Source organism: Mobula birostris, chromosome 25 (genome assembly GCF_030028105.1).
Source record: "Mobula birostris isolate sMobBir1 chromosome 25, sMobBir1.hap1, whole genome shotgun sequence".
In the NCBI taxonomy this organism is placed as follows: Eukaryota; Metazoa; Chordata; class Chondrichthyes; order Myliobatiformes; family Myliobatidae; genus Mobula; species Mobula birostris.
Genome location: NC_092394.1, coordinates 19,684,351 through 19,707,252, shown reverse-complemented (window position 1 = coordinate 19,707,252; position 22,902 = coordinate 19,684,351).

Sequence of the window (22,902 nt, the reverse complement as noted above, 5' to 3'; positions counted from 1 at the left end):
ATGCTCAAAACGAAAGGAAATTTTGTTATTTTTAGTGATTTATACAGTATATACACTTAGTGGCTACTTACACCTGCACACGTGCTTTTTAATCTAAATATCTCAGCAGCCATTCCTGTGGCAGCAACTCAATGCATAAAAGCATGCAGACATGGTCAAGAGGTTCAGTTGTTGTTCAGACCAAACTTCAGAATGTGGGAGAAAAGTGATCTAAATGACTTTGACCGTTGAACGATCGTCAGTGCCAGATAGGGTGGTTTGAGTATCTCAGAAACTGCTTACCTCCTGGGATTTTCACATACAACAGTCCCCAGACTTTACGGAGAATGGTGCAAAAAACAGAAAAAAACTACAAAGATTGGCAGTTCTGGGGAGGGAACATCTTGTTAATGAGAGAGGTCAGAGGAGAATGGCCGGACTGGTTCAAGCTGACAGGAAGGCAACAGTAATTAAAACCATACATTACAACAGTAATGTACAGCAGAGCATCTCTGAATCCACAATACGTCAAACCTTGAAGTGAATGGGTTACAACAGCAGCAGATCACGAACGTAGACTCAGCGGCCATTTTATTAGGTACAGGAGGTATCTAATAAAGTGGCCGCCGAGTGTGTAAATATTAACAAATATGAATATGGTGACAAGGAGGAGGTACAGGAGCCTGACTACTCACACTCAAAATTTGAGGAACAGCTTCCTCCCCATCAGCAGATTTCTGACCAGTCCATGAATCCATGAACACTACCTCATTATTCTTCTTTTTTCCACTATTTATTTATTTTGGGATTTATCGTTTTTTTTCTTGCATGGCACTGTTGCCATAAAACAACAAATTGCATGTCACATAAGACAGCAAAAATAAACCTGCTATTGACTCTGATTTGGTGTACTTCTTTATTAAGACATACCGCTCTCTTATTGATGAAAGACTTACGTGATAGACCTTGTAATCATAACAGCAACAGCTAGTCTGGAATAACAGTTTGTACAATTAATGTTTGGATAACTTTTAATGCTTAACATTGTTAATAAAGCATCTTTATTGGAATCCATTGAGTCCACTTGTACTCACATACACCACTTACAGAAGAAATTACAATAATCTCAAGCCTGGATAACTGAATCTTATTTATAATTTAACTTTCCTGTTGCCTGGAAATTCTGTCAGTGTGGGCCTACAGTTTGGGCACAAATATTTTATTGCATAAGTTCTAAAATCCAAATCTGAGATTTGGTTTGTCACCTAAAATACTCAAAAACTTCCACAGATATACGTTGGCGAGCATTCTGGCTGGCTGCATCGCTGTCTGGTACGGGGGTGTACTGCACAGCTGACTGATTTTACAAACCTCTGCAACTTACTCTGGTACTCAGATGCTGCCTGACCTGCTGAGTTCCTCCAGCATCTTGTGTACGTTGCTCAATTTTTCCGGCATCTACAGAATCTCGTGTCTGGGGAACACCAATACATTTGGATGGAAAATCCAAGAAAAAGTAGTGGATTCAGCCCTGCCAATGGGTAAAGCCCTCCCAACCATTGAGGACATCTACATGAAACACTGTTGTAGGAAAGCAGCATCCATCATCAGAGATCCCTACTGCTCAGGTCTAGAATGTTCAAGAGCCTCAGGACTCGCACCACCACACAATTGAAATAATCTCACTTTCAATGACTCTTTATCTCCTTATCTCATGTTCTTATTATTCATTGCTATTTATTTATATTTACATTTGCACAGTTTGTTGTCTTCTGCACTCTGGCTGATCTTTCATTGATCCTCTTATTGTTACTATTCTATAGATTTGCTGAGTGTGCCCACTGGGAAATGAGTCTCAGGTGACATCTATGTATTTTGAAAATAAAATTTACTTTGATCTTTGAAAGGGAGCAGTTTTGGCTGAGACCATTGGCACACATCGCAGAAGGGCCTCTAGATAAGGTATCAGGGCCTCTGCAAGAGTTATGCAAGAACATGAGACTTAAGAGCATTCCTTAAGTCTTATTTTCCCTCTCTGTTTTAAGTTTTATTTTCCCTCTCTGACAGATGAAGGACTTGAAATATGTAAACTCACCATCAGTCTGCTGTGACTGATGATAACTAAACATTTTCCTTGGCGGCTTCCTCCTCCGCACTCCCGCCCTCCATCCTCACCACACCACCCCTCACACATTCAGCTGGGGATGAGGTAATAGCTTTGAAATGGAGACAGAGTCTGCTTTTCCTTGACATATTTTAAAATGTTGCAGAACTAGAGATAGTAACGCACCAAAAGTTCTATGCAAGATTAGAATTAGGTTTTTTTTCTCATTTCAACTCAACATCACAATAAAGTCAAGTGTCTTCCCTACTCCTAAAAGAGGAATTTGTTACCAATTAATGGCGTGTTTTTATGTTTGCCATTTTTATAGTTACTCTGTTAACAAACAGGGCTTTACTTCTTCTCCTCATCTGTACAGCATCAATCACTGTCACCTCTCTGTATCACACAAGACTTGGCCTTTCATGCATCACATTTCAAAGCAGATCCCTGCTCCTCGAGGGAAAAGAAGATCACAAATGACATTTAGCTAGCATGACGACGAGCAGCATGCAATTCTGCTGAAAAAGCAGAACTTAATTGATGTAGAAGTTCAGGGATTCTCCCCAGACATAATTGTTATAATCCATCACTTAAGGCTTCCTCACAACATAAGGTTCACGTCAATGTCATGTTACTCTCTGTCTTATTTTCAGCATTGTCTGCTCAGCGACTCACAGCTATGGAAGGGTTGGTAACGTTGTGATTTCTGAGTCAGAAGGTCCTGGGCAGAAGTCCCATTCAAAGTCAAAGTCAAAGAAAATTTATTATCAAAGTATGTCACCTTGAGGTTCATTTTCTTACAGGCATTTACAGGAAATGAAGAATTTACAAAAAACTACACATAAACAAAGAATGACAAACAACTGATGTGCAAAAGAAACTAATTTGTGCAAATATAAATAGATAGATAACAAAGACTATGAATATGTGTTGTAGAGCCCTTGGAGTGCTCTACAACTATACATTTATAGTTTGTGGAATCAGTTCAGAGTTGAGGTGAGTGAAGATATCCACCCTGGTTCAGGACCCTGATGCTTGCAGGGTAATATTTATTCCTGAACCTGGTGATGTGGGGCCTAAGGCTCCTGTGCTTCCTGCCCAATAGTAGTGTTGAGAAGAGAGCTGGTCTGGATTGTGAGGTCCAGGGTATTACACAAATACTCAGGGAGTGCTAGACCGTCAAATGTGTCAAACTCTAAGGGGCTTTAAACCAAGGCTTTGTTTACCGTGGCAGCTGGAGCAATGGATTCTGTGGTACTAACTTACACAAGAGGAGGTATTCTCAATATTCTGGCCAATATCAGTAAAGCAGCCAGCATAACCGAATACCCCACCCACCCAGACATTCTCTCTTCTCCCCTCTTCCATCGAGCAGAAGACAGAAAAGCCTGCAAGCAGGTATTACCAAGCTCAAGGACTGCAACTCCACTGCTAAGCCTATCAAAATATTTCTCGAGTTTGATAAAATGGTCACAGTCTACTTTGCACCTTTTTGCCTACCCACACTCCACTTCCTCTGTAACTGTAACACTTTATTCTGTTACTGTTTTACTGTCTATGTTCTGTGTATTGGTCTGACCTGTATGAATGTTATGCAAAAGCTTTTCTGTATCTCAGCACAAGTGAAATGATAAACCTATTTCAATTCCAATATCGTCCCCTTAACTGCATCCCCACAGAAGCTCTGTTCATTGTCAGATGGTGGTGTCCTATTTAAGGTGACCTAGTGATACGGACAGTAGAGCTGCTTCTTCGCACCCCCAGTGACCTGGGTTCAACTCTGGCCTCCAGTGCTGTTAGTGTGGAGTCCGCACGCTCTCCCGGTGACTATGTGGGTTTCCTTCAGGTACTCCGGTTCCTCACACATTCCAATTGTGCCGGTTTGGTAGATTAATTGGCCACTGTCCATAGTACATAGGTGAGTGATAGGATTTGGGAGGGGGTGGCAAAGTTGATGTGAATGTGGGGAGAAGAAGAACAAAATGGGTTGGGATAAGATCAGTGCAAAGATGGGTACTTGATGGTCGGCACAAACTCAGTAGACAAGAGATCAGTTTCCATGATATATCTCTCTGTGACTCTATATTCACAAAACTCTCAATGTTCATAATATGTTGAACAGGCTGCAAAGTACTAAGGAATCTCCTGAAAGATACTTTGTAAGTGCAAATCACTCTAGCACTTCACTGCTATATTACTGATTTCATTGTACTGAAAACACTTTTGCTGGTTCCTCACCATATTGAGAATGCCGATCTTGATCAACCAGGTTGAGTTTATTATGACTGTAACTGATGCAAAGAGAAATCCCATGTATTAGGTCTTTCCAAATACTTTTGACTCAAAATTTTGCCCATCTTTTGAAATTATATCTTTTGTAATGTGAGCATTATTAAAAGTAAGTTAATACTAATTAGGATAATGGGGCGGGGGTATTACTTCCATTCTTTTTACTTCCGATGTTTTGAAAATAGAGTTCCTGCCATGCCCTACAGGTTGTGAAAGCCTCTGTATATACATAATCGTTTTGACGTTCGAGATAAAGTTGTTTCTTTGGACATGAATTTGTTGAGTATGCCTTTTTAAGGTAGAGGTTACCACAATATCCCTGTAAGTGGATATATAACTGGCCTTCACCCTCAAGAAAGAGACTACTCATATTTACAGTCCAGCCTGACTGTTGGAACCTGCAAGAGGAACACAACCTTGCCATGGTTTGGAGGCTTGCGTACCTCAATGACCCGGAGAGCTCTGTTGGCTGGAGTCAGGGCTCTATGCTTTGGCTCTTGATAGGGTCACCCATACCAAACGGATCGAAGGGTAGAGGACAGATTGAGAGTGCTCCACTGATCCTCCAAGTTCTGGGTTCAGCTCAGGGCTGACAACCCTGACCAGTAAAATAAAATTGTTACAGAAACAACAACAAAGAATCCTTCTATACCTGAGTGTGACGGTATTCCCGAGTCTCCACCCAGGACTAACATGACTAACAGTGGTGAAAACTGAGAGGAAGCTGCTGACATGATGAACATTGCCTGAGATGGAGGGCCTTCACTGCTGCCCCAAACACCAGGGGTGTAACAGGCAGTAAGTAAGTAAGTTGCAGTTGGAAGGTGGACTTTTGTCTGAGACAAACTTTCAAACTTTCCTTTGGGGAACCACATATCTGTTTAAACCTAAGAACGTTTTAAAGGATGGCAGAGAAAATTTTAATCATGCTGTCAGGACTTCGATTTTATCTAACCATTCTTCGGTACACTGTATTCTAAAGGATCACATTTGTTAATTTATTAGTAATATTAAGAGTCTCTTGAATATGTGGAATTCCTAATACCATAATTTTTAATCATACTTTTTTGTCTGATTTAGAATTGGATGCTTCTAGTCATTTTAAAGAGCCACTTCGGTTAATCAAATCAAGAATTAAAGTCCTTAAAGCAATCAAAATAGTTCTTAAATCCTTATAAATAATTCTATTGCTGGAAAGAGCATGAGCTCTTTCTATAGAGTACAAGTCTCCTTTGCACCTCAGTGACCAGGGCGCCTCGCTCCTGACTGGCTTTATGCCTGGTTTGATGCACAGAGCAAAGAGCTGGCAAGGAACGCATACCCCAGGGGAGCAGGCACTCTGTCTGGTTGAAGCTGAGCTGAGGAAGACCCTGGCCAGGATCAACTCGTGCTTTTTAAGGAGGCAACCATCATTCCAGTGCCGAAGACGGTGACAGTAACCTGCCTAAACGACTATTGTCCTGTGGCATTAGATTAGATATGATTAGATTATGAGGACACGCAGTCCTCTTTTATTGTCATTTAGTAATGCATGCATTAAGAAATGATACAGTGTTTTTTCAGAATGATATCACAGAAAGACATGACAAACCGACTTAAAAACTGACAAAAACCACATAATTATAACATATAGTTACAACAGTGCAAAGCAATACCGTAATTTGATAAGAACAGACCATGGCACAGTAAGGGTCTCAAAGTCTGTCGAAACTCCCATCATCTCACGCAGATGGTAAACCTCCAGCGCCGCCAACTTGCCGATGCAGCATCCTGGAAGCATCCGACCACAGTCCGACTCCAAGTCAGTCCGAAAACTCCGAGCCTCCAACCAGCTCTCCGACACCAAGCACCGAGCACCATCTCTGCCGAGCACTTCAACACCGGCCCCGGCAACAGGCAATAGGCAAAGCCGAGGATTTGGAGCCTTCCCCTCTGGAGATTCTCGATTGCACAGTAGCAGCGGCAACGAAGTGGGCATTTCAGAAGTTTCTCCAGGTGTTCCTCCGTGCTTCTCATGGCTGTCTCCATCAAATCTGGATTGTACACGGCCCCCTAGTTAACACATACGATATCATTCGGAACAGCCGCACGTGTTGCGACGCGCTGCCATCTTCTCCTCCCTCCTTTAAAATCAACCATTATGAAATGCTTTGAGTTGTTGGTCATGGGATGCATTAAGCCTTTTCTCCTGGCTATGTTGATGCCTTCCAGGTCACTTTTCACTCGAATCGATCCACTGGCAATGCCATAGCCTCCGTCTTCTATTCTGTCCTGTCCCACCTGAAAAATGGGGTCTCATATGCCTGGCTGCTGTTTATAGACTTCATTTCGGCATTTAACACCACCATACTCCAGAAACTGGTGGGAAACTGTCCTCGCTGGGTCTCAACACCTCCCTCTGTAACTGGATTCTTAACAGAAAGACCACAGTCAATCCGTATGGACAGTGACGTCTCTAGTCCCATTACGCTGGGCAGTGGCGCTCCCCACGGCAGCTGCTTTTCACACTGTTGATGCACACTGTATCGGAGGATCCAGCTCAGACCGTGCCATCATTGCGGATGAGACAACAGTGGTTGGCCTCGTCAATGACGATGACGAGTCAGAGCACAGAGAGGAAGTGGGGCAGCTGGTGGACTGGTCTGGAAACAACAACTTAAGTCTGAACGTGGAGGAGACCAAGGAAATGATTGTGGACTTAGGAAGATGTTGATGAACCATCCCCCCTCTGCACACGCATAGCTCCTCCATAGAGAGAGTTAAGTGTGCCAAGTTCCTGGGAGTTCACATCACAGACGACCTCACCTGATCCCTCAATATCACTTCCTTGATTAAGAAAGGCACAGCAGCCCCTCCACTTCCTGAGGAGATTGGGGCAAGCGAGGCTCCCCCCACCTCTCCATCTTAACTGAAGTTTACAGGAGCACCATTGAAAGCGTCCCGACAAGTTGCATCTCCACCTGGTATGGGAGCAGAAGAGTATCAGACCGATAATCGCTACAAAGGACTGTGAGAATGGCTGGGGTGATCATAGGGGTCTCCCTACCATCCATCAGAAACATTTATCAGGAGCACTGCATACGCAGGGTCCTTAGTATTATCAAGGATTCCACCCATCCTTCCAGTATCCTCTTTTACTTTTTACCATCAGGCAGGAGACTCTGATGCATAAAATCAAGAATGGTCAGGATGGGAAACAGCTTCTTCCCTCAGGCCACTAGGCTTCTGAACTCCCTGCCGCATCACATTCAAAGTGTCACTGGATAATTTGCACTGTACCCTACAATATTCAATCTATGCACTTCACTTTGTTTATCTATGCATGATTCATCTGTAGATTTAATTCCTAGTTTCCTAAGTTATTGTGTTACTGTTCACGTGTACTACTGTGATTTACACCCTGGTCTGGAGAAACGTTGTCTCATTTGACGGTATACATGTATATTGTTAAATGATACTAAACTTGACTTGACTGAAGATAAAGGGTAGTCAATCTATAACATCTGCAGTTCAATGTAAGCAGGGAACCTAAATGAATTTTAGAGAGATAGAATACTACAGGATAGAAATCGGCCCTTTGGCCCATCAAGTCTGTGCCAACCTGGCCCCATCTATCTGCACCCAGACCATAGGCCTCCATACCCCTCTCATTCACGTACCTATTCAAGCTGCTGTGATGGAACCAACATTTTACTCATGGTTTTTACAGTATTGCTTTAAGAAGCTAAAACATGTTCTTGTGAATATGGAACTGTTTGTTCTTATTGTTGAGTAAGCAATTTCATCCTGGTATCCTGGAATGTAGCCTTTGACGAAAAAAAAGAGCAGGTGCCATCTTTTCAGTAAGTATCGGACTTGAGTTATTTTCTGTCGCGATTCAAAATGGCATCAACAAGGAATGGTTTTGTCAGCAGAAGGAAGAATTCTTACATAGCAATTAGGCAAAAAAATGGGCACTTGTTTCTACTCGGCATTTGAGGTATCATCAATATAATAGAGTCATACAGCACTGAAACTGGCCTTTCAGCCCACTGAGTCTACACCAATCTACTGTTCCAAGTTCAAAGTAAAATTTATTATCAGAGTACACACATGTCACCACATACAACCCTGAGATTCTTTTTCTGTGGCCATGCGTAGCATATCTGTAGAACAGTAACTGTAAACAAACTGTGCAAATGCAGATATAAATAAACAGCAATAAACAACAAACATGAAATAATAATATAACAGACAGTAGCTATCCCCTTTTGTTCGAGACTCTAATGGTAGAGGGGTAGTAATTGTCCTTGAACCTGGTGGTGCGAGTCCTGTAGCTTCTACCTGATGGCAGCAGCCAGAAAACAGCATGGCCTGGGCGGTAAGGTCTTTGATGATGGATGCTCTGATGATGGCTTCTACCGCAACGTTTCATGTACGCATGCTCAATGTTTGGGAGGGTTTTACTCATGATGTACTGGGCCGAATCCACTACATTTTGTAGGATTTTCCACTTAAAAGCATTGGTGCTCCCACACCAGGCTATAATTTCACTACACTTTCCACTACACATCTACAGTAGTTTGCCAAGGTTTTCGAAGACATGCCAAATCTCCTCAGACTCCTCAGGAAGTAGAGGCGCTTAGTATGTGTTTTCATACTAATTTGATATTGTTTTTTAATTCTTTCCACATTCTCATCAACTTCCCCAGAACCTATCATTTGAACGCTAGTCCAGATAGACTGGGAGTTTGCTGCATTTTTGCCCTGCTATCTGATGAACTGAGATGGCTAATATAAGTAGGCTTGGGCCTACTCTGGCTGCTCTGGGGAGAAAATCTAAGGATTCAGTCTGTCACTTACTCCCAATTTTGTTTGATATGTGTTCTTTTTCTTCTTTTATGGTCTTTTTTTAAACTGGGTTCTTCGGGATTATTGCTTTGTGGCTGCCTGTAAGCAAACAAATCTCAAGGTGTATAAATTACATATTCTTTGGTAATAAATGTACTTGATACTTGATTCACCTACATGCTGGGGCAATTCACAGCAGCCAATTAACTTGCCAACTGGCTTGTCTATGGGAGAAAACCAGAGCACCCAGAGAAAGCCCACATTGTCACAGGGAGAATGTGCAAACAACAGACAGACAATACCCATGGTCGGAAGCAGACATCCCACCTCTCCCGGAAGTTCCAGGAGTCTCCCGCATATTAATAGTGGCTCCCTGATGCCCGCAAATTATATACAATATCCCGGAAATCAATTTTTTTGAGAGCGAGAGAGAGAAAGCAAGAGAGTGCGCGAGAGAGCGACCACGAGAGAGAGAGAGCGTAAGAGAGAGAGAGGGAGCGCACGAGCAAGAGAGAGAGAGAGCGCCATGTCAGAGTGTTCCAGAAAAAGAAAATATAAAACGTACATCACCCCTGCGTAATAGAGATCAAAAATAATGACAGTGTTTCTCACTGCACTGTTTGCAACAGTGACTTTTCTATTGCCCATGGTGGGTTAAGACTGTAAAAGGCATGTTGAGGTGAGTTTAACAAGTGTCATTTGTTCATTAGCATAGCTAATGTTATTTAAACTAGCTGGCTAGCTGCTAAGGAGCTACCCTATTGCAGACATCCCACCTCTCCCAGAAGCTCCGGGAGTCTCCTGCAAACTGATGGTGCTCCCTCCCTGAAATGAGTTTTTGCAGGGTGGGATGTCTGCGGGAGTGAGGCTGGGTCAGTAGTGCAGAGGGACAGTGCCTCTACCAGCTGCACCACTCTGCTGGAACTGTTCAGAGAGCACAGCCCCAGAGAGAAGTGCAGACGCATGAGACTGCAGACACTGGAACCTGCGGGAATATACAACCTGCTGGAGGAACTCAGCAAGTCGAGCAGAGTCTGTGGGAGGCAGGGACTGGTGCAGGATTTTGACACACAACTTGGCAATTGCTTTCTTCCAGCAAAGCAGTTCCAGAAAGCAATATGGCAGAAGAAATTTGTTTTTTTTTAATTTTCTACATTCAATAGAAAATATAGGAACTGAGGCTGCTTTGTTTCAAGCTTGAAGATGAAGTTGGAGTGAGAGACATGACAAGCCTATTCCATCCAGAGGCTGTTCTATCACAGGCTTTCACATTACCACTAATTAAACTCATTTGATTTATCACCCTGGCTCACTTGTTCTGCTGAGAAAGCAGATTTAATGACCTGAGCACACACTCTTGACTGATTGCGAAGCATTACCGAAGGTGTGTCTCATTGTTAAGTACTCTCTTTCAGAACTGTCAGAGCAAAACTCCATCTCTTCTTCCAGGTAAACAAAATAGTGGAAAAGGAGCAGATAATTCTTATTGTCATGACTGCTAATATTCTCTCAAGCAACGCTATAAAGAAAGTTCTCTGATAAAATTATGTGAAGATTAACAGTTATTTAAGAGAGTACATTTGAAATATGATCTATTGGATATAAAATGCTTTGAAATGTTTCAATCTGATTCTGTACAATATTATGGTCTTATATTGTTATAAGAAATTGTCCTCTCCACAACCTCATTTGAAAAAGGATCAAGATTGCACTGTATCATTGTATCACTCAGTTTCATTTCCCAACAGACACCAAATCTGTTGCCTTTTAAAATGAGTTAATCAAACCTTCTTTGGATATAAGACTGAGTTATAAAAGTTCTCCAGCTGGTAAAATGTTAACTTAATAGGAACACCATTTTCATCATGGTGTCAGGAGCAAGTGATGTGATCCCAGGTTCCAAGAGTTTGTTTGAAACTCTTTTTTTAAGGCAGGCTGATCTGTTCATTCTGTCCTGCCTGTAATGTTTTCCTTCACTGATATTTAAGGAAGTGGGTGCAGTTGTACCAACACAGTCAGGGTAGGAAATCTGGAAAGAGCACTGCTGAAGGAGGGATCCTGAAATTTCTGTCGATGTAACCCTAGCAACACATCAACAAACAGATCTCAACAGCCTCGCAAAGGAAGATCATCAGATATGGGAACAGAATTAGGCCTGTCGGGTCTGCTCTGATATTTCATCATGGCTGATCCTCTTTCCCTCTCAGTCCCAATCTCCTGCCTTCTCCCTGTATCCCTTCATGAATTGCCTTATCAAGAATCTATCAACCTCTGCCTTAAATATACCCAGTGACTTGGCCTCCACAGCTGCCTGTGGCAAAGAATTCCACAGATTCATCACCATGGAAGGAAAGCAAAGAAGTGGTATTAGATGTTTTAAAACCATCTAGTGCAATTATCCGATCACTAATATCTATCACCAACCACTATTCCCAGTCTTCAACATTGCCTTCCTGACTCCGTGCCAGGCTTCAGTTGCTCTGACAGATACCACAGCACAAGCGCTGTTTCTCCAATCATCAGTGAGCGTCTTTGTAATTCTCAGTTAGAATATTTAATCATAAATGTTCAGATTTTTCTTTATCAATGAATAGTAAGTTAGGCTGGGATTTGTAATTCCCTCATATGTGCTACACCAGCAGGACAAAGTATAAATACCAACAGTGCTGACTTAGAAAATCATTACCAAGCATAATTTTTATGCTTCAGAGTTTTCTTCATAAGGTATGCAAAACAAATTGTTTTTGTAATCCATACGGGCTTGGAGGAAATTAAACAATCTGCTCTCTATAAATAATCCTTGTTTCCTCCATTAACTGTCAGTGCAGCTAGTGGCGTTCTATTCACATGCGTAAGAGTATTAATATTTAAATCACTGATAGACTTACTTAAAGTAAATGGCAAATTCGAGTTTCCATTTCCTTCAAGGTTTTTGTGGAAACAAAGGTTCACAGGAAGAAAAGGCATCCACTTCCAACTTTCACAGTCTCTTCTGCATGCTGGGGAATTCTATAATTTCAGGTGCTCAAAAGTGATTAAAATGATGGAGAAATAAACAGGAAATCTGGCCTACACATATTCCTTCCTGCCATCTATACCTTTTGGTCAGGAGAGAGTGATGCTGTAGGTCCTTTGAATGTGCTGCCATTCAAGGAATTTCTATAAATGGGACTATTCATAAGATCTCCCTTTATGCAGATGATCTTTTGGTTTATGTTTCGAATCCCGAAGAATCTATTCCTAGTTCATTGAAATTATTAAATGAATTTGGATTGTTTTCAGGGTATAAATTAAACCTGCATATAAGTGAATTATTTCCTTTACATGATTCTGCTTCTATATATGATGCCATTCCTCTAAAAGTTACGGATTCTTTTAAATATTTAGGTATTTAGGTATTACTGAAAGAGAAATTCAGAAAGCTATTCTTTCAATTTATAGAGTTCACTGTAATAGCCTTGAAAATTTGTATTAGTATCTTCATAATTACAAGCTAAACTACCATCTCCCTTACGAATTTTTAAAATTTGTCTTTTAGTTCTAACTGCTTTAAGTTGAATGCTAATAGCTTGTTACTTTTATCTCCAAACATATAAAATTGACTTTTTAATTTAAGCAAATTTCTTTCAATAGGGTAAGTTAATGGTAAATTATATTGTGATTGAAGTTCAACCCTTTGTTTAAATAAATTAACATTAGGGGAAATTGCATAAGTGTTATCCTGGTCTTTATTATTTATTATGTAGAGGTAGAGGCAGATATATTCGGACATTTAAGAAGCTCTTAGATAGGCTCATGGATGATTAAAAAATCGGAGGGCTATATGGAAGGGCAGAGTGAGATTGATCTTCGAGTAGGTTAAAATGTTGGCATAACATCACTGGCTGAAGGGCCTGTACTGTGCTACACTGTTCTATGTTTGCACTGGAACTGGAGGGGGACTAATATCCTAGCGGGAAGGTTTATTAACGCTGCACAGTGGTGTTCAATCTGGAGTTGCAGGGGGATGGGAACCAGAGTGCCAGAACAGTTACTGAAGAGATTATGGAGGCAGATGATGGTAAGACCTCAGGTAAAGTTAGGAATCAGATGGTTGAGCGTGGTGCGATAAATGTCTTGAGCGGTGTACACTTCAATGCAAGAAGTATCATAGAGAAGGCAGCTGATAGTGCTGAAGATGAGGTTTAATAACTGGAGAGATAGTAATGGTGGACAAGGGAATGGCGGACAAACTGAATAAGTATTTTGCATCAGCCTTCATTGTGGAAGACACTAGCAGTATGGTGTCAGGATTCATGAAGTGTGTGAAGTTACCACTCCGAGAGAGTATGTTCCTGGGAAACTGCAGGGCCTAAAGGTAGATAAGTCACCTGGACCAGATGGTGTATACCCTAGAGTTCTGAAAGAGGTGGCTGAAGAGATTGTGGAAGCATTAGTAACGATCTTTCAAAGATCACTGAATTCTTGCATGGTTCTGGAAAGCTGGAAAGTTTCAAATGTCACTTCACTCTTCAAGAAGGGAGAACCAAAAGAAAGTAAACTATAGGCCGGTTAATCTGACCTCAGTGGTCAGGAAGGTGTTGGAGTTGATTATTAAGGATGAGGTCACAGGGTACTTGGAGGCACATGACAAAATAGGTCATAGTCAACATGGTTTCCTCAAGGGAAAATCTTGCCTGCTAAATCTGTTGGAATTATCTGAAGAAATCCCAGGGATATCAAGGAGCAGAGAGGGAAACAGATCCTGGAAAAGTGTAATAATAACAGAATTGTCGTGATGGGAGATTTGAATATCCCAAATATCGATTGGCATCTCCCTAGAGCAAGGGTTTTAGATGGGGTGGAGATTGTTAGGTGTGTTCAGGAAGGTTTCTTGACACAATATGTAGATAAGCCTACAAGAGGAGAGTCTGTACTTGATTTGGTATTGGGGAAATGAACCTGGTCAGGTGTCAGGTCTCTCAGTGGGAGAGCATTTTGGAGATAGTGATCGTAATTCTATCTCCTTTACAATAGCATTGAAGAGAGATTGGAACAGACAAGTTAGAAGAGTGTTTAATTGGAGTAAGGGAAATTATGAGGCTATCAGGTAGGAAATCGGAAGCTTAAGTTGGGAACAGAAGTTCTCAGGGAAAAGTACGGAAGAAATGTGGCAAATGTTCAGGGGATATTTGTGTGGAGTTCTGCATAGGTACGTTCCAATGAGACAGGGAAGTTATGGTAGGGTACAGGAACCATGGTGTACAAAGGTTGTAATAGATCTCATCAAGAAGAAAAGAAAAGCTTACAAAAGGTTCAAAGAGCAAAGTAATGTTAGAGATCTAGAAGATTATAAGGCTAATAGGAAGGAGTTTAAAAGGAAATTAGGAGAGCCAGAAGGGGCCATGAGAAGGCCTTGGCGGGCAGGATTAAGGAAAATCCCAAGGCATTCTACAAGTATGTGAAGAGCAAGAGGATAAAATGTGAAAGAATAGGACCAATCAAGTGTGACAGTGGGAAAGTGTGTATGGAACCGGAGAAAATAGCAGAGGTACTTAATGAATACTTTACTTCAGTATTCACCATGGAAAAGGATCTTGGTGATTGTATTGATGACTTGCAGCAGACTGAAAAGCTTGAGCATGTAGATATTAAGAAAGAGGATGTGCTGGAGCTTTTGGAAAGCATCAAGTTGGATAAGTCACCAGGATCGGATGAGATGTACCCCAGGCTACTGTGGGAGGCGAGGTAGGAGATTGCTGAGCCTCTGGCGATGATCTTTGAAAGGTTCCGGAGGATTGGAGGGTTGCAGAAGTTGTTCCTTTATTCAAGAAAGGGAGTAGAGATAGCTCAGGAAATTATAGACCAGTGAGTCTTACTTCAGTGGTTGGTAAGTTGATGGAGAAGATCCTGAGAGACAGGGTTTATGAACATTTGGAGTTGTATAATATGATTAGGAATAGTCAGCATGGCTTTGTCAAGGGCAGGTCGTGCCTTACGAGCCTGATTGAATTTTTTGAGGATATGACTAAACACATTGATGAAGGAAGAGCAGTAGACGTTGTGTATATGGATTTCAGCAAGGCATTTGATAAGGTACCCCATGGAAGGCTTATTGAGAAAGTAAGGAGGCATAGGATCCAAGGGTACCTTGCTTTGTGGATCCAGAACTGACTTGCCCACAGAAGGCAAAGAGTGGTTGTAGACGGGTCATATTCTGCATGGCGGTCGGTGACCAGTGGTGTGCCTCAGGGATCTGTTCTGGGACCCTTACTCTTTGTGATTTTTATAAATGACCTGGATGAGGAAGTGGGGGATGGGTTAGTAAGTCTGCTGATGACACAAAGGTTGGAGGTGTTGTGGATAGTGTGGAGGGCTGTCAGAGGTTACAGTGGGACATTGATAGGATGCAAAACTGGGCTGAGAAGTGGCAGATGGAGTTCAACCCAAATAAGTGTGAGGTGGTTCAGTTTGGTAGGTCAAATATGATGGCAGAATATAGTATTAATGGTAAGACTCTTGACAGTGTGGAGGATCAGAGGGATCTTGGGGTCCAAGTCTCAAAGCAGCTGTGCAGGTTGACTTTGTGGTTAAAAAGGCATATGGTGTATTGGCCTTCATTAATCGTGGAATTGAATTCAGGAGCCAAGAGGTAATGTTGCAGCTATATAGGACCCTGGTCAGACCACACTTGGAGTACTGTGCTCATTTCTGGTCACCTCACTACAGGAAGGATGTGGAAGCCATAGAAAGGGTGCAGAGGAGATTTACAAGGATGTTGCCTGGATTGGGGAGCATGCCTTATGAAAACAGGTTGAGTGAACTCGTCTTTTCTCTTTGGAGCGACGGAGGGTGAGAGGTGACCTGATAGAGGTGTTTATGATGATGAGAGGCATGATCGTGTGGATAGTCAGAGGCTTTTTCCCAGGGCTGAAATGGTTACCACAAGCGGATACAGGTTTAAGGTGCTTGGAAGGAGGTACAGAGGAGATGTCAGGGGTAAGTTTTTTACGTAGAGAGTGGTGAGTGCATGGAATGGGCTGCCGGCAACGGTGGTGGAGGTGGATACGATAGGGTCTTTTAAGAGACTTTTGGATAGGTACATGGAGCTTAGAAAAATAGAGGGCTATGGATAAGCCTAGTAATTTCTAAGGTAGGGACATTTTTGGCACAACTTTGTGGGCCAAAAGGCCTGTATTGTGCTGTAGGTTTTCTATGTTTCTAAATTACAAGCAGGATAGACAAAGGAGAATCAGTTGATATTGTGTACTTGGATTTTCAGAAGATCTTTGGCAAGGTGCCACCCATGAAGCTGCTTAACAAGCTACAAGGCCATGTATTACAGGAATGATTCTAACATGGATAAAGCAGCGGCTGATTGGCAGGAGGCAAAGAGTGGGAGCCTTTTCTGGTTGGCTACTGGTGACTAGTGGTGTTCCATAGAGGTCTGTGTTGGGACCGATTTGTTTTCCGTTATCTGTCAATGATTTGGATAATGGAATTGATGACTTCGTTGCAAAGTTTACAGATGATATGAAGATAAGTGGAGGGGCAGGTAGATTTGAGGACGTAGTGAGGCTACAGAAGGACCTAAGATGAATTAGGAGAAAGGACAAAGAGATGGCAGGTGGAATACAGTGTTGGGAAGTCATGCACTTTGTTAGGAGAAATGAAAGGGTTGATTATTTTCTAAATGGAGAGAAAATACAAAAATTGAGGGGCAATGGGACTTGGGAGTCTTGTGCAGGATCCCTGAAGGTTAATTTGCAGGTTATGTCTGTGGTGAGGAAGGCAAATGCAATGTTAGCATTCATTTCAAGAGGACTGGAATATAAAAGCAAGGATGCAATGTTGAGACTTTGTAAAACATTGATAAGTCCTCACTTGGAGTATTGTGAGCAGTTTTGAGCCCATTATCTTAGAAAAAGATGTGCTGAAACTGGAGAGGGTTCAAAGGAGGTTCATAAAAATTATTCCAGGATTGAATGACTTGTCATATGAAGAGTGTTTGATGGCTGTGGAACTGTATTCACTAGAATTCAGAAGAATGAGGTGTGATTTCATTGAAACCTATCGAATGGTGAAAGGCCTTGATAGAGTGGATGTGGAGAGAATGTTTCCTACGATGGGAGAGTCTACGACCAGAGGGCACAGCCTCAGAACAGAGGGGTGCCCTTTCATAACAGAGATGAGGAGGGATGGTTTTTTGAGCCAACATGCCGAGGAACCGACTAGAGAGCAGGCTATTCTGGACTGGGATTTGAGCAATGAGGAAGGGTTAATTAGCAATCTTGTCATGAGAGGCCCCTTGGGTAAGAGTGACCATAATGTGGTGGAATTCTTCATTAAGATGGAGAGTGACATAGTTAATTCAGAAACAAAGGTTCTGAACTTAAAGAGGGGTAACTTTGAAGGTATGAGACGTGAATTAGCTAAGATAGACTGGCAAATGACACTTAAAGGATTGACGGTGGATATGCAATGGCAAGCATTTAAAGGTTGCATGGATGAACTGCAACAAATGTTCATCCCGGTTTGGCAAAGGAATAAGTCAAGGAAGGTAGTGCACCCGTGGCTGACAAGAGAAATTAGGGATAGTATCAATTCCAAAGAAGCAGCATACAAATTAGCCAGAGAAAGTGGCTCACCTGAGGACTGGGAGAAATTCAGAGTTCAGCAGAGGAGGGCAAAGGGCTTAATTAGGAAGGGGAAAAAAGATTATGAGAGAAAACTGGCAGGCAACATAAAAACGGACTGTAAAAGCTTTTATAGATGTGTAAAAAGGAAAAGACTGGTAAAGACAAATGTAGGTCCCCTGCAGACAGAAACAGGTGAATTGATTATGGGGAGCAAGGACATGGCAGACCAATTGAATAATTACTTTGGTTCTGTCTTCACTAAGGAGGACATAAATAATCTTCCAGAAATAGTAGGGGACAGAGGGTCCAGTGAGATGGAGGAACTGAGCGAAATACATGTTAGTAGGGAAGTGGTGTTAGGTAAATTGAAGGGATTGAAGGCAGATAAATCCCCAGGGCCAGATGGTCTGCATCCCAAGGTGCTTAAGGAAGTAGCCCAAGAAGTAGTGGATGCATTAGTGATAATTTTTCAAAACTCGTTAGATTCTGGACTAGTTCCTGAGGATTGGAGGGTGGCTAATGTAACTCCACTTTTTAAAAAAGGAGGGAGAGAGAAACCGGGGAATTATAGACCGGTTAGCCTAACGTCGGTGGTGGGGAAACTGCTGGAGTCAGTTATCAAGGATGTGATAACAGCACATTTGGAAAGCGGTGAAATGATTGGACGAAGTCAGCATGGATTTGTGAAAGGAAAATCATGTCTGACGAACCTCATGGAATTTTTTGAGGATGTAACTAGTAGAGTGGATAGGGGAGAACCAGTGGATGTGGTATATTTGGATTTTCAGAAGGCTTTTGACAAGGTCCCACACAGGAGATTAGTGTGCAAACTTAAAGCACACGGTATTGGGGGTAAGGTATTGGTGTGGGTGGAGAGTTGGTTAGCAGACAGGAAGCAAAGAGTGGGAATAAACGGGACCTTTTCAGAATGGCAGGCGGTGACTAGTGGGGTACCGCAAGGCTTCGTGCTGGGACCCCAGTTGTTTACAATATATATTAATGACTTGGATGAGGGAATTAAATGCAGCATCTCCAAGTTTGCGGATGACACGAAGCTGGGTGGCAGTGTTAGCTGTGAGGAGGATGCTAAGAGGATGCAGGATGACTTGGATAGATTGGGTGAGTGGGCAAATTCATGGCAGATGCAATTTAATGTGGATAAATGTGAAGTTATCCACTTTGGTGGCAAAAATAGGAAAACAGATTATTATCTGAATGGTGGCCGATTAGGAAAAGGGGAGGTGCAACGAGACCTGGGTGTCATTATACACCAGTCATTGAAAGTGGGCATGCAGGTACAGCAGGCGGTGAAAAAGGCGAATGGTATGCTGGCATTTATAGCGAGAGGATTTGAGTACAGGAGCAGGGAGGTACTACTGCAGTTGTACAAGGCCTTGGTGAGACCACACCTGGAGTATTGTGTGCAGTTTTGGTCCCCTAATCTGAGGAAAGACATCCTTGCCATAGAGGGAGTACAGAGAAGGTTCACCAGATTGATTCCTGGGATGGCAGGACTTTCATATGAAGAAAGACTGGATGAACTGGGCTTGTACTCGTTGGAATTTAGAAGATTGAGGGGGGATCTGATTGAAACGTATAAGATCCTAAAGGGATTGGACAGACTAGATGCAGGAAGATTGTTCCCGATGTTGGGGAAGTCCAGAACGAGGGGTCACAGTTTGAGGATAGAGGGGAAGCCTTTTAGGACCGAGATTAGGAAAAACTTCTTCACACAGAGAGTGGTGAATCTGTGGAATTCTCTGCCACAGGAAACAGTTGAGGCCAGTTCATTGGCTATATTTAAGAGGGAGTTAGATATGGCCCTTGTGGCTACGGGGGTCAGGGGGTATGGAGGGAAGGCTGGGGCGGTGTTCTGAGTTGGATGATCAGCCATGATCAGAATAAATGGCGGTGCAGGCTCGAAGGGCCGACTGGCCTACTCCTGCACCTATTTTCTATGTTTCTGTTTCTATGAATTTATTTAGCCAGAGAGTGATTATCCTGTGGACTTCTTTGCCACAGGGAACTGTGGAGGCCAAGTCTTTATGTATATTTAAGGCAGAGGTTGATAGATTCTTGATTGGTCAGGGCATGAAGAGATATGGGGAGAAGGTAGGAGATTGGGGCTGAGGGGAGAATTGGATCAGCCAAATTGCCTAATTCAGCTCCCATATCTTATGTTCTGCTGTTAGCAGTCTTTCTCGTTGTAATGCTCTGTCCTTTTTCATGTGTTAGGAAGAATATTTTAGAAAGATGCATCAGCTGCAGGGAGATAGGGGTCATTACAGCACACAGTTCTTTAAAACTTTTATCTGAAACGTTAAAGCTAAATAGGTTACAGTTTTTAACAGAAAACCCATCCAATCAGCAGTGTCATTGTAATGCAAACTAGTGACATTTCAAACTAAATTCCAACTTGCAAACTGGCTTCATAAATGCTATTGACATTTCTTGAGTGGTAAAAGATTATTAACTTCCTGGCAAATATAAGTGATTTAAAAATTACTGATATGAATGAAAGTTGGATTTCATTTGTAAGGTGGTTTAATGGCTGCCTTTCTCTTTAGTACATTGCCACACTATTGAAAGGCATCTTACTGGAACCGATGATGAGGTGATTTATTGTCACAGTGACAAAACAGAAAAATATTGTTATCCCCTGGGGGCAGAGAAGAGAAAGGAATTGTTGCCACGCAGAAAGGATTGGAGACACGTGTGTACATTTGCAATTTACCAGTAAGCACCAGGGAATCAGAGCAGACAAGAGCTTTCAGAAGATGGAGACAGATTGCTGCCTGCACCCAGGAAGCCCCACTGAGCAATCAGCACCGAGTAAACACTGGTAAACACAGAGACGGGCCTGCCCACATGCACTTACGTAACTCAATAGCCTGTAAAGAGAGAATTATTTATTTTTTAGAAGGCAGCTTCTGTTGCACATGAAACTAGTTTGATAGACTGTTTCTGCTCTGATGTAATGAGTTTTTATACAATGGTTTGAATAGCACAAAGGCACAGCTTTGAATACATGTTTGAATACATGTTATTGCATTTTTGGCATACACTTAACATCCTCTATTTTTAACTAATTCTTCCAACCTGGACAATATCTTTGTAACAAATTATACGTCCACTCAGAGCCAGTTCCTGCAAGGCCAGGTGCCAGTCCACTGATTCCAGCTCCTTTGCATTTGAGGCCGTAGCTCTCCTTGTCCGGCCATTTTGCTTGCATTTCCTTTGTGCCTTTGTCTCAGCACACCACATTTAATTTCTCTTCTAATTGGGGTTTTGCTGGTAATTGATAGCAGAGTGGTGCATTAAGTAAAAATGCCTCCTTACAGTTCCAGTGACCCCGAGCTGAATGTTAAGTTTACGTGTTCTCTCTATGACTGTGTTGTTTCTGCACCAACACCGCCCCCAAAACAACACCAAACACGGTCCATGTTGATTTGTAGCTTAATTGACCACTGTAAAACTATCTCTAATGCAGCTGGGTAGTAGGAGACTTCAGCTGAAGTTGTCAGACATGTGACAGAGAACACTTGTGAGACAGAACTGTTTGTGATCCACATAAATGATCTGGATGAAAACATGATGGGCGGGTTAGTCAATCCACACACAGATTGTCAGTTTGTGGATAGCGTAAAAAATTGTCAATGGATACTGCAAGATATAGATCAGTTGCAGATATGGGTGGAAAAATGCTAGACAGAGTTTAATCTGTCCAAGGATATGTTGTACTTTGGGAGCTGAAATGTAAGGGGACATTTCACAGTTAATAGCAGGACCCTCACCAATGTTGATGTACTGAGGAATCTTTGGATCCAAGTTCTACGTTCCCTGAAAGTGGCTGCACAATAGAATGGTTAAAAAAAAATGGCATGTTGGTCTTTGTTAGTCAAGGCACTGAGACCAAGAGGTAGGAAATTATACTGTAGCGTCATAAAACTCTGGTTAGGGCACATTTGGGGAAGTGCATTCAATTCTGGTTGCTCCATTATAGCAAAGATGTGGAGGCTTTGAAAAAGGTGCAGAGGTTGTTTACCTGGATTAGAGGGTGTGAGCTATAAGGAGATCTTGAAACAAACCTGAGTTATTTTCTCTGTAGCAATGTAAGTTGACGGGAGATCTGATTTTAATTCATAAGATTATCAGACGCATAGATAAAGCAAGCAGACAGTATCTTTATCCCAGGATCAAAATGTGAAATATAGAGGACAGTATTTAAGATGAGAAGTGGCAAGTTTTTTTAATAGAGCTATGTGTGTTTGGATTGCACTGTCAGGGGTGGTAGTTGACGCAAATGTGGCGGCGGCATTCGAAAGGCTCTTAGACAGGCATAACTATTTAGAGAATGGAGCAATATGAACAAAGGCAGAAAGGATTAATTTGGTTAGCGTTTATTACTGGTTTAATTAGTTCAGTGCAACATTATGAGCCAATGGGCCTGTTTCTGTGCTGTATTTTTCTGGCAGAAATGAGATTGCACTGAGAATCACTAGACTGGGTGACCTTTTCTGCGCTGTAATCAAATATGAAAATATGCAACAGCCTTTTTCTTCTTACACTCTGCCATTCTTCCAGTGGGATGGTGTTGTTAACATCAGTAAGTTGCAGCCTGGTCTCCCTCTCCTTTTCCAAGATATCCTCTTTTCTTTCTTCACTCCTCAATCATAATTAACCACTTACCTCTGCTCCCATTGCCCCTCTTCATATCTCCCTACAGATGTAGGTCTGAGGACTCTCTAGCCTGGGAATGTTTTCTCTGGAACAAGGGCCTGGAAAGATTCTCAGCAATGGTCTTTCTAATTTGTAATGACCAGCGTGCGCAAAACTCTAGTGTTGTGCAATGTTTTGTGCAGTGACACCAGCATGTGCACACTGAATACTTTCTTCACTAAAAACCGTATAAAATGGAGACAGCAACCAGAGAATTGGAAATGAATACCAATGAATTGATCCACTTGACCTGAAACAGGAGCGTGTGGGCCACGGCAGTCAAAGCTCAAACTGGGCACGGCACCTGATGATGATGATAAGTAAGCCAGATGTAAAATCTGCAAATGATCACAAACTCCAAGT